Genomic DNA, 12,436 nt, shown 5'->3' on the forward strand with positions numbered 1-12,436 from the left:
ATAGTTTTAACTCCTGAAGGTCGTTAGGCATGGTGGTGGCTAAAGATGAAGACAGGCTTTTGTAGGTTTGAGAAGAGTCTGGATAACAAAGGTGAATGGTAAAAGGTTAATGTAATAAATTTAATATTACATTTTGTCTAAATTACAGTCTTAGGAGGCTGTTGAAAAGATTATTTGTTTATGGCGCTTTTCCATTACCAGTACCAGCTCGACTCGGCTCGACTCGCCTCGGCTCGCCTCGACTCGGCTCGCTTTTCGCTCCGTTTTCCATTGCAGATAGTACCGCCACAAATAGTACCCGGTAGTCATAGCGAAGCGGCAGGAAACTGCCGTGACGTATTCTTATACGCGACACACATCCGCTACCCACACACACAGGACAATGGGGGAAATCGAGTATATGCTGTTTTTGATCCTCGGGATGTGGCTGTTTCTCACAGCAAGAAGACAAACGTTGTTTCATGAGAGGCTGAGGGCAGAAAAACGAAACACTGCTGAAAAAAACAGGAGAGTTTGGGAATTACTACAGAGTTCAGACTACGAGACGAATCCGGTTGTTCAAAGCCGACGCAAGAGGGTAAGTTATGCTAACATAGCTAACGTTTGCATATGTGTAAATACTATACTATATGCAAAGTATTTAATCAACTTTATAGCTACCAGTATTACGTACTAAAATGTGCATGGTTTATGTGTTTCAGATCTGTTTAGCTTTGCAAAGTCGCCGCGGCAAACCGTCTGTTTGGGCTTTCAACCGAGCTACCGAGTGGTGGGATGTTATTGTTCCTGGTTTCACAAACGCGCAGTGGGTTCAGAACTTCAGAATGTCGGAAGAAACATTCATATATTTGTACAACAAACTGCGTCCAGTGATGGAGAGACAAGGTCCTTCAAGGTGTTGTAGATGGAAAAGGACTGTTCTGGAACGTGTTTGCAGGACTGCCTGGCAGCTTGCATGATGCTCGTGTTTTAAGACTGTCCACATTGTGGGAGTTGGCCAGCCGTGGCAACCACTTTCCAGCTTACACCAGGAATATTGGTGGGGTGAATGTTGCCTACTACATCCTGGGAGATTCTGCCTATCCCCTGCAGAACTGGCTCCTAAAGCCATTCACTGACACTGGACGGCTGACAGTAGAACAGCAGATCTACAACAAGAAAATATGTCGAGCACGGGTAGTGGTTGAAAACGCTTTTGGTAGACTGAAGGGAAGGTGGCGTTGCCTCATGAAAAGAAATGACTGTGATGTTACAATCGTGAAATCTATGATTCTTACTTGCTGTGCTTTGCATAACCTTTGTGAGAGTCATGGAGAGGACTATGACGATGACTGGGATGCACCTGCAGCAGCAGAGCCTGTGGTGCCAGTGGCACAGGGTGTTGAGGAGGAGGGCAGACATGTACGGGAGGGTCTGATGCGTTATTTTAATTGCTAAATAAATACATTATCATTAAATATGTTGTCTCTACTGTTTTTCATTAAAGGTTATCACAGTATAAAATCTGAAAATACTTGTTTAAACCCTTGTAAAAAGGCAAACCATCCAAAAAATACATAATGATCTGGATGATCATACGATCTGGATGAGCTCACAGATACTGTAACATCATATATAAGTTTCTGTGAGGATACATGCATTCCTACCAGGACATTCTTATCATTTACTAATGATAAACCATGGTTTACTGGGAAACTCAAACACCTTCGTCATGCCAAAGAGGATGTTTACAGAAGTGGGGATAAAATCTTGTATAACCAGGCCAGAAACAGACTGACAAAGGAGATCAGAGTTGCTAAAAGGAACTACTCTGAAAAACTGAAAAACCAGTTTTCATCCAACGACCCATTATCAGTCTGGAATGGCCTGAGGAACATCACCAACTACAAGTCACCATCCCCCCGATCTGTGGACAATCAACACCTGGCTGACGATTTAAATTCATTTTATTGCAGGTTTGAAAAGCCCTCATTCACACCACACACCGGCTCTAACCTGCACTTCACACATTCACCATCACCTCCTGCAATCCCACTCCCCCCTCCTGCCATCCAACCTGAGCTTAAGGTCTGTGTGGAGGACGTGAGCCGAGTCTTCAAAAAACAGAAGACTAGGAAAGCCTCAGGCCCAGACGGCATCTCATCTGCTTGTTTAAAAGCCTGTGCTGAACAACTGGCCCCGGTCTTCACACAGATCTTCAATAGATCATTGGAGCAGTGTGAAGTTCCCTGCTGCTTCAAACGCTCCACTATCATTCCTGTCCCCAAAAAAACCAAAATCACTGGACTTAATGACTACAGACCTGTCGCTCTCACGTCTGTGGTCATGAAGTCGTTTGAAAGACTGGTGTTGGCCCACCTGAAGGACATCACTGGACCCCTGCTGGATCCCTTTCAGTTTGCTTACAGAGCAAACAGGTCTGTGGATGATGCAGTCAACATGGGACTGCATTATATCCTGCAACATCTCGACAGACCTGGGACTTATGCAAGGATCCTCTTTGTGGACTTCAGTTCTGCCTTCAATACCATCATGCCTGATCTTCTCACAGCCAAACTGACCCAGCTCTCCATACCATCCTCGATCTGTCAGTGGATCTCCAGCTTCCTGACGGACCGGCAGCAGCGAGTGAGACTGGGGAAACACACATCCAGGACTCTCACCACCAGCACTGGCGCCCCTCAAGGGTGCGTTCTCTCCCCACTGCTCTTCTCCCTGTACACTAATGACTGCACTTCTAAAGACCCCACTGTCAAGCTCCTGAAATTTGCCGACGACACCACTGTCATCGGTCTCATCCGGAACGGTGACGAGTCTGCTTACAGACTGGAGGTTGAACAGCTGGCTGTCTGGTGCAGTTACAACAACCTTGAGCTGAACACGCTCAAAACAGTGGAGATGATCGTGGACTTCAGGAGGAACAGCCCAGCACTCCCCCCACTCACCATCATGAACAGCACTGTGGAAGCAGTGGAGTCATTCAGGTTCCTGGGCACTATCATCTCTCAGGACCTGAAGTGGGACAATCACATTGACTCCATTGTAAAAAAAGCCCAACAGAGACTGTACTTCCTTCGCCAGCTGAGGAAGTTCAACTTGCCACAGGAGCTGCTGATTCAGTTCTACTCAGCCGTCATCGAGTCTGTCTTATGCACTTCCATCACTGTCTGGTTTGGTTCAGCTACCAAATCAGACATCAGGAGACTACAACGGACAGTCCGGACAGTGGAGAGGATCATTGGTGCCCCCCTGCCATCCCTCCAGGACCTGTACTCTTCCAGAGTGAGGAAGAGAGCAGGTAAAATCATCACTGACTCCACTCACCCTGGACACCACCTGTTTGAACTGTTACCGTCAAGACGGAGACTCAGATCACTGGCCACAAGAACATCTCGGCACAGGAACAGTTTCTTCCCACAGGCCATTTCCCTTCTGAACAGTTAACACACCTCCCAAGGCATATGCCTTTAAGTGCAATACTCCCACTGTTTAGTGCAATATCCTACAACTCAGGTGATACTTATACTAAGTGATACTTAGTATTATGTTTCATGTTTCTTGTTGTATTTGTATATGTCCACTGGAAGCCTCAGCACCAAAACAAATTCCTTGTGTGTGCAAGCACACTTGGCAATAAAGCTCTTTCTGATTCTGATTCTGATTCTGAAAAAAGACACTGTTTGTAATAAGTTTCAAAAAGGTTTTATTTAAACACGCATACAAATAGAAAAAAATATAATATTAATATAAATTCACACATCCAACTATATACATATGTTACATGTAGTGCAAACATTAAATTAAAATAAACAAAGGGGTTTCAGTCCAGGGGCGGTGGAACAGCATCCCGCCGGTTCAGTGCCTGGACAAGCTGGCTCAGGGTTCCCAGAAAGGCCTGGTTGAAGGACGACATTGCAGCCATCTCCTCTCTCCTTAAAGCCGCTTCTAGTTCTCGGGCATGTGCTGCATCATCGAGTGCCATCTGTAAATGGCGCTCCCGCTGTGCCCGGTTCAATTCCAGCTGCTCGACATCCGATGTCTGCATCTCCCTCAGGACAGTCAGATGCTCCTGTTCCCTCTTTCGTTTCCTCCGTCCTGGCCAAAAAAATAATTACAATGAATGAGTTATAAAGAAAAACGGACAAGTCACGTTTCATTCAAAGGTTGTGTGTGTTGTAAATTGTTCACATGTATTATCATTACAGCTTCTACATAAAAAAAGACAAGCCCACAACTTACTATTACTTATATAGTATATAACGACTTAACATCTGAGTAAATGTATTTAATGTATTTATTAAACATCTATTTTAGTAAATGTCAACTTTAAAATACCATGTGTACAGTATAGGTGTACGTCTGGAAAGTTATAAAAATACTGAACAGGTTTATTAATGAATCCTGCATTCCCATAACTGGGAATGCTTCCTGTTGTTATTCAAGTACGTTTACGTTATATTAATGAGTTATTGATACGATTAATGATATATTAAAAAGTGTGTACAGATTCACAGACAACAGGCTAGAAGAGTTTACTTTTTCTCCAATTATACTAACCGGTTGCCGGTGTCGACGCTGCTGCGGGTCTCGGTGTCGACGCTGCTGATCTTGTTGGTGTCGATGGTGCCGCTGGTTCCGGTGCCGACGTGGCATCAGTGGGAGTCACTGAACCATTCTCGCTCGTCGAAAAGGAATCTAGATAGAAAGATCATACAAAAGTCAACACAATACGAAAATAGCAATGGCAGATAGTTAGCGGTAGCAGCAATTGTTATCTGCGACACAAGTTTACAGTCTTCGATGTTATAAGTGAGCTTCAGCTTTTCAAAAGCCAGCCTACAGAAAACAAAACTCTCAAGCAGAGTGCGCCTACATGATTAATGTAATGTAAATTTTAAACACTTACCATCCTCCAACAGCGACTCCAACAAACTGGTGGCCGAGTCAAGTCCACCCTCCCTCCCGTTGCTCGGTGGTCTATGGCCGTAGATACCGTCCATCTGTTCGTACCACTTCCAGCTTTTTCGGTTTGAACCACTGCGGCCGTTGTGGTCCTTTACAGCTCTGTAGTCACTTTTCAGTTTTTTTAACTTTTCCCTACATTGCTGGAAAGTCCTGTTGTAGCCATGTGGGGACAGCAGTTCGGAGATTTCTTGATAAACTTTTTCGTTCCTCGTTGCCCCATCTAGCTCTCGCTGGATCCTTTCTTCGGCAACCAAACATAGGAAAGTCTGCACCTCCTCGTTTGACCACGGCGTATTCTTCCGAGTTGCCATAATAGTAAGTTTAGAATATCTGGGCAAACTATTTAAAAATGGCGGGGTTATTCTCTGGTTATTCTGGATACTCCGTCTGCCGCGTGCAATGATGACGCAGTGAATAGTGACGATTCTCTCTGACCAATCAGCAGTCGGCATTGTATTACGTCACATTTTAGTATCGCCTTAGCTCGCTTAGAACCTCGCCGGAGGTGGTACGAAAAAAAGTACCCGAAAGCAGGTACAGGTACAACTTTTACACAGTGGAAAACCAAACAAAGGCGAGTCGAGTCGAGCCGAGCCGAGCCAAGGCGAGCTGGTACTGTGTAGTGGAAAAGCGCCATTAGAGAGAGAGAGACTGTCTGAGTGGAGGCAGGGATGGTAACTGTGTCTGTCTTTCTGTTATCGGCCTGCTAGAGCAAGCTGAAGCAAAATAGTGATAATGAACCAAAATCCAGCTGACTTTTCTAAGATCAACTGAATAATGAACAGACATGCTTTGAAACTGGTTAAGAGACCATGTAAAATTAGGTAAAAGCTACAGTAAAATGTGAAGTTTAAAATCTTACTTAAAATTTAAATCTTTTTAGAGATGATATAATGAAAAGCGAACATTAAAAATGAACAGTTAAAATATGTGTCTAATATGTGTGTGTGTGATGGTGACTGCACTCTATGTCTTGTATGTGTTAGTTTGGGGTACTATTATTTCCTGATTTTGAGGATATTGTGTCATTAACCTCTTGTTTTTTAATATGGTGCCTGGTAGGTCAGGTCAATAAGTTCATGCAATTTTTTTAAGTGCCAGGTCCAAACAAAGAGAGTTTCAGTTCATCTGCACCTGCCAGCTGCTAAAGTATTGCAAAAATTATTGCTGACCGCAGAACAGGGCTTCCGGTCTACATCCAACAGTCTTGCGTTGGTGGTATAGGGGTGAGCATAGCTGCCTTCCAAGCAGTTGACCCGGGTTCGATTCCCGGCCAACGTATCACATTTGTAAATTAAAGACCTTGATTACGAGCATTCTTGCTATGGGTTCGATTCCTGGGTCTGTCCATTCTTGCTGTATGCGTTGATTCCCGGCCAACGCATTGCATTTTTCTCAACCTGTCTTTAAAACAGTCGTCCGAGGCCCCTTGCCAACTTCTCCTGCAACTCGTTTGCTGGAGCAAAACATTTGTTAAGGTCTTTTGGCAGCAGTACAGGACTGGATCTCCCCGTCGGGGAATCGAACCCCAGTCTCCGCGTGACAGGCGGAGATACTTTCCACTATACTAACAAAGAGTTGCAGAGACAGGTAGTTGTATCCGATCAGCACGGCTTCCAGGAACAGCGTCATGCGTCATTTTAGCTCAACGCTTCACAGAAGCCAGTGAATCCAAAAAATAATCTAATACCGTTTAAATATGAAGTGTCTGTATAAAACGTGTTACATTATTAAATTAGAGACCTTGTTTTTTAATATGGTGCCTGGTAGGTCAGGTCAATAAGTTCATGCAATTTTTTTAAGTGCCAGGTCCAAACAAAGAGAGTTTCAGTTCATCTGCACCTGCCAGCTGCTAAAGTATTGCGAAAATTATTGCTGACCGCAGAACAGGGCTTCAGGTCTACATCCAACAGTCTTGCGTTGGTGGTATAGTGGTGAGCATAGCTGCCTTCCAAGCAGTTGACCCAGGATCGATTGCTGGCCAACGCATCACATTTGTAAATTAAAGACCTTGATTACGAGCATTCTTGCTATGGGTTCGATTCCTGGGTCTGTCCATTCTTGCTGTATGGGTTCGATTCCCGGCCAACGCATTGCATTTTTCTCAAGCTGTCTTTAAAACAGTCGTCCGGGCCCCTTGCCAACTTCCCTGTAACTTGTTTGCTGGAGCAAAACATTTGTTAAGGTCTTTTGGCAGCAGTAAAGGACTGAATCTCCCCGTCGGGGAATCGAACCCCAGTCTCCGTGTGACAGGCGGAGATACTTTCCACTATACTAACAAGGAGTTGCAGAGACAGGTAGTTGTATCCGATCAGCGCGGCTTGCAGGAACGGCGTCATGCGTCATTTTAGCTCAACGCTTCACAGAAGCCAGTGAATGCAAAAAATAATCTAATACCGTTTAAATATGAAGTGTCTGTATAAAACGTGTTACATTATTAAATTAGAGACCTTGTTTTTTAATATGGTGCCTGGTAGGTCAGGTCAATAAGTTCATGCAATTTTTTTAAGTGCCAGGTCCAAACAAAGAGAGTTTCAGTTCATCTGCACCTGCCAGCTGCTAAAGTATTGCGAAAATTATTGCTGACCGCAGAACAGGGCATCCAGTCTACATCCAACAGTCTTGCGTTGGTGGTATAGTGGTCAGCATAGCTGCCTTCCAAGCAGTTGACCCGGGTTCGATTCCCGGCCATCGTATCACATTTGTAAATTAAAGACCTTGATTACGAGCATTCTTGCTATGGGTTCGATTCCTGGGTCTGTCCATTCTTGCTGTATGCGTTCGATTCCCGGCCAACGCATTGCATTTTTCTCAAGCTGTCTTTAAAACAGTCATCCGAGGCCCCTTGCCAACTTCTCCTGCAACTTGTTTGCTGGAGCAAAACATTTGTTAAGGTCTTTTGGCAGCAGTACAGGACTGGATCTCCCCGTCGGGGAATCAAACCCCAGTCTCCGCGTGACTGGCGGAGGTACTTTCCACTATACTAACAAAGAGTTGCAGAGACAGGTAGTTGTATCCGATCAGCGCGGCTTCCAGGAACGGCGTCATGCGTCATTTTAGCTCAACGCTTCACAGCAGCCAGTGAATCCAAAAAATAATCTAATACCGTTTAAATATGAAGTGTCTGTATAAAACGTGTTACATTATTAAATTAGAGACCCTTTTTTTTTAATATGGTGTTGTAGGATTACAAATTTTATTTAAATATTTAATTTAGATTTCCAATACAAAAGTATTTTATATTGAGAAAGTTTATAAATGATGAGACCAGGAAATCTCTGCAAACGGTAGGGGTTCCCAGCAGGATATTCCTGACTGTCCCATCTCAGTGCGAGAAGGCTAGGCTTTTCCTGTTCTCATTGTTTTACCGGGTGAAGAGTCATGCTGAGCAAGTTTGAACACCTGCTATTTTATTACTGAGACCATTTGTCTTGGAGTTCTTATCTCAGTGCGAGAAGTCCTGCACCGTTCTGTTCTCATGTTTCAACTCATTTACAAGCTTTGTTCCTCACAATGTAATCCCTCCCCCTTGAAATGTATATAAACTACAATGTAAAGTTCCCTTAGTTAGACGATGTTGGAATGACTGCAGCTACCGACAAACAATAAAGAACTTCTGCTTGGAAAACTTCTACTGTCTCCTGGTCTGAGCTTCTAACTTTTCTACAAAGAAAAAGATCACTACAGTGCCTGGTAGGTCAGGTCAATAAGTTCATGCAATTTTTTTAAGTGCCAGGTCCAAACAAAGAGAGTTTCAGTTCATCTGCACCTGCCAGCTGCTAATGTATTGCGAAAATTCTTGCTGACGGCACAACTGGGCTTCCAGTCTACGTTCAAAGGCCTGCGTTGGTGGTATAGTGGTGAGCATAGCTGCCTTCCAAGCAGTTGACCTGGGTTCGATTCCCGGCCAACGCATCACATTTGTAAATTAAAGACCTTGATTTCGAGCATTCTTGCTATGGGTTCGATTCCTGGATCGATCCATTCTTGCTGTATGGGTTCGATTCCCGGCCAACGCATTCCATTTTTCTCAAGCTGTCTTTAAAACAGTCGTCAGGGCCCCTTGCCAACTTCCCTGTAACTTGTTTGCTGGAGCAAAACTTTTGTTAAGGTCTTTTGGCAGCAGTAAAGGACTGAATCTCCCCGTCGGGGAATCGAACCCCAGTCTCCGCATGACAGGCGGAGATACTTTCCACTATACTAACAAGGAGTTGCAGAGACAGGTAGTTGTATCCGATCAGCGCGGCTTGCAGGAACGGCGTCATGCGTCATTTTAGCTCAACGCTTCACAGAAGCCAGTGAATCCAAAAAATAATCTAATACCGTTTAAATATGAAGTGTCTGTATAAAACGTGTTACATTATTAAATTAGAGACCTTGTTTTTTAATATGGTGCCTGGTAGGTCAGGTCAATAAGTTCATGCAATTTTTTTAAGTGCCAGGTCCAAACAAAGAGAGTTTCAGTTCATATGCACCTGCCAGCTGCTAATGTATTGCGAAAATTCTTGCTGACGGCACAACTGGGCTTCCAGTCTACATTCAAAGGCCTGCGTTGGTGGTATAGTGGTGAGCATAGCTGCCTTCCAAGCAGTTGACCTGGGTTCGATTCCCGGCCAACGCATCACATTTGTAAATTAAAGACCTTGATTACGAGCATTCTTGCTATGGGTTCGATTCCTGGATCGATCCATTCTTGCTGTATGGGTTCGATTCCCGGCCAACGCATTCCATTTTTCTCAAGCTGTCTTTAAAACAGTCGTCAGGGCCCCTTGCCAACTTCCCTGTAACTTGTTTGCTGGAGCAAAACTTTTGTTAAGGTCTTTTGGCAGCAGTAAAGGACTGAATCTCCCCGTCGGGGAATCGAACCCCAGTCTCCGCATGACAGGCGGAGATACTTTCCACTATACTAACAAGGAGTTGCAGAGACAGGTAGTTGTATCCGATCAGCGCGGCTTGCAGGAACGGCGTCATGCGTCATTTTAGCTCAACGCTTCACAGAAGCCAGTGAATCCAAAAAATAATCTAATACCGTTTAAATATGAAGTGTCTGTATAAAACGTGTTACATTATTAAATTAGAGACCTTGTTTTTTAATATGGTGCCTGGTAGGTCAGGTCAATAAGTTCATGCAATTTTTTTAAGTGCCAGGTCCAAACAAAGAGAGTTTCAGTTCATCTGCACCTGCCAGCTGCTAAAGTATTGCAAAAATTATTGCTGACCGGAGAACAGGGCTTCCGGTCTACATCCAACAGTCTTGCGTTGGTGGTATAGTGGTGAGCATAGCTGCCTTCCAAGCAGTTGACCCGGGTTCGATTCCCGGCCAACGTATCACATTTGTAAATTAAAGACCTTGATTACGAGCATTCTTGCTATGGGTTCGATTCCTGGGTCTGTCCATTCTTGCTGTATGCGTTCGATTCCCGGCCAACGCATTGCATTTTTCTCAACCTGTCTTTAAAACAGTCGTCCGAGGCCCCTTGCCAACTTCTCCTGCAACTCGTTTGCTGGAGCAAAACATTTGTTAAGGTCTTTTGGCAGCAGTACAGGACTGGATCTCCCCGTCGGGGAATCGAACCCCAGTCTCCGCGTGACAGGCGGAGATACTTTCCACTATACTAACAAAGAGTTGCAGAGACAGGTAGTTGTGTCCGATCAGCGCGGCTTCCAGGAACAGCGTCATGCGTCATTTTAGCTCAACGCTTCACAGAAGCCAGTGAATCCAAAAAATAATCTAATACCGTTTAAATATGAAGTGTCTGTATAAAAAGTGTTACATTATTAAATTAGAGACTCTTTTTTTTATATGGTGCCTGGTAGGTCAGGTCAATAAGTTCATGCAATTTTTTTAAGTGCCAGGTCCAAACAAAGAGAGTTTCAGTTCATCTGCACCTGCCAGCTGCTAAAGTATTGCGAAAATTATTGCTGACCCCCAGTCTCCGTGTGACAGGCGGAGATACTTTCCACTATACTAACAAGGAGTTGCAGAGACAGGTAGTTGTATCCGATCAGCGCGGCTTGCAGGAACGGCGTCATGCGTCATTTTAGCTCAACGCTTCACAGAAGCCAGTGAATGCAAAAAATAATCTAATACCGTTTAAATATGAAGTGTCTGTATAAAACGTGTTACATTATTAAATTAGAGACCTTGTTTTTTAATATGGTGCCTGGTAGGTCAGGTCAATAAGTTCATGCAGTTTTTTTAAGTGCCAGGTCCAAACAAAGAGAGTTTCAGTTCATCTGCACCTGCCAGCTGCTAAAGTATTGCGAAAATTATTGCTGACCGCAGAACAGGGCTTCCAGTCTGCAACCAACAGTCTTGCGTTGGTGGTATAGTGGTGAGCATAGCTGCCTTCCAAGCAGTTGACCCGGGTTCAATTCCCGGCCATCGCATCACATTTGTAAATTAAAGACCTTGATTACGAGCATTCTTGCTATGGGTTCGATTCCTGGGTCTGTCCATTCTTGCTGTATGCGTTCGATTCCCGGCCAACGCATTGCATTTTTCTCAAGCTGTCTTTAAAACAGTCGTCCGAGGCCCCTTGCCAACTTCTCCTGCAACTTGTTTGCTGGAGCAAAACATTTGTTAAGGTCTTTTGGCAGCAGTACAGGACTGGATCTCCCCGTCGGGGAATCGAACCCCAGTCTCCGCGTGACAGGCGGAGGTATTTTCCACTATACTAACAAAGAGTTGCAGAGACAGGTAGTTGTATCCGATCAGCGCGGCTTCCAGGAACAGCGTCATGCGTCATTTTAGCTCAACGCTTCACAGAAGCCAGTGAATCCAAAAAATAATCTAATACCGTTTAAATATGAAGTGTCTGTATAAAACGTGTTACATTATTAAATTAGAGACCCTTTTTTTTAATATGGTGCCTGGTAGGTCAGGTCAATAAGTTCATGCAATTTTTTTAAGTGCCAGGTCCAAACAAAGAGAGTTTCAATTCATCTGCACCTGCCAGCTGCTAATATATTGCGAACATTCTTGCTGACCGCACAAGAGGGCTTCCAGTCTACATCCAACAGTCTTGTGTTGGTGGTATAGTGGTGAGCATAGCTGCCTTAAAAGCAGTTGACCCGGGTTCGATTCCTGGACAACGCATCACATTTGTAAATTAAAGACCTTGATTACGAGCATTCTTGCTATGGGTTTGATTCGTGGGTCTGTCCATTCTTGCTGTATGCGTTCGATTCCCGGCCAACGCATTGCATTTTTCTCAAGCTGTCTTTAAAACAGTCGTCGGTGGCCCCTTGCCAACTTCTCCTGTAACTTGTTTGCTGGAGCAAAACATTTGTTAAGGTCTTTTGGCAGCAGTAAACGACTGGATCTCCCCGTCGGGGAATCGAACCCCGGTCTTGCGCGTGACAGGCAGAGATACTTTCCACTATACTAACGAGGAGTTGCAGAGACAGGTAGTTGTATCCGATCAGCGCGGCTGATCGGATACAAATACCATATTAGTTGTATCCGATG

The 12,436-nt window shown here is 44.4% G+C and overlaps 6 non-coding genes across 6 annotated transcripts; all 6 read left to right on the forward strand.

Annotated features, from left to right (window-relative positions):
* Positions 1–6,174: 6,174 nt before the first annotated feature.
* trnag-ucc (transfer RNA glycine (anticodon UCC)) lies at positions 6,175–6,246 on the forward strand. The gene has a single exon. It is a non-coding gene; the product is annotated as a tRNA-Gly (tRNA).
* Positions 6,247–7,589: 1,343 nt separating this feature from the next.
* On the forward strand, positions 7,590–7,661 carry trnag-ucc (transfer RNA glycine (anticodon UCC)). Its single transcript has one exon. It is a non-coding gene; the product is annotated as a tRNA-Gly (tRNA).
* Positions 7,662–8,808: 1,147 nt separating this feature from the next.
* Positions 8,809–8,880, forward strand: trnag-ucc (transfer RNA glycine (anticodon UCC)). The gene has a single exon. It is a non-coding gene; the product is annotated as a tRNA-Gly (tRNA).
* A 634-nt stretch (positions 8,881–9,514) lies between these two features.
* On the forward strand, positions 9,515–9,586 carry trnag-ucc (transfer RNA glycine (anticodon UCC)). The gene has a single exon. It is a non-coding gene; the product is annotated as a tRNA-Gly (tRNA).
* A 635-nt stretch (positions 9,587–10,221) lies between these two features.
* Positions 10,222–10,293, forward strand: trnag-ucc (transfer RNA glycine (anticodon UCC)). Its single transcript has one exon. It is a non-coding gene; the product is annotated as a tRNA-Gly (tRNA).
* Positions 10,294–11,283: 990 nt separating this feature from the next.
* Positions 11,284–11,355, forward strand: trnag-ucc (transfer RNA glycine (anticodon UCC)). Its single transcript has one exon. It is a non-coding gene; the product is annotated as a tRNA-Gly (tRNA).
* Positions 11,356–12,436: the final 1,081 nt, after the last annotated feature.

Source organism: Siphateles boraxobius, unplaced genomic scaffold (genome assembly GCF_051911475.1).
Source record: "Siphateles boraxobius isolate OS27281-9 unplaced genomic scaffold, OSU_SipBor_1 63, whole genome shotgun sequence".
Taxonomy (NCBI): domain Eukaryota; kingdom Metazoa; phylum Chordata; class Actinopteri; order Cypriniformes; family Leuciscidae; genus Siphateles; species Siphateles boraxobius.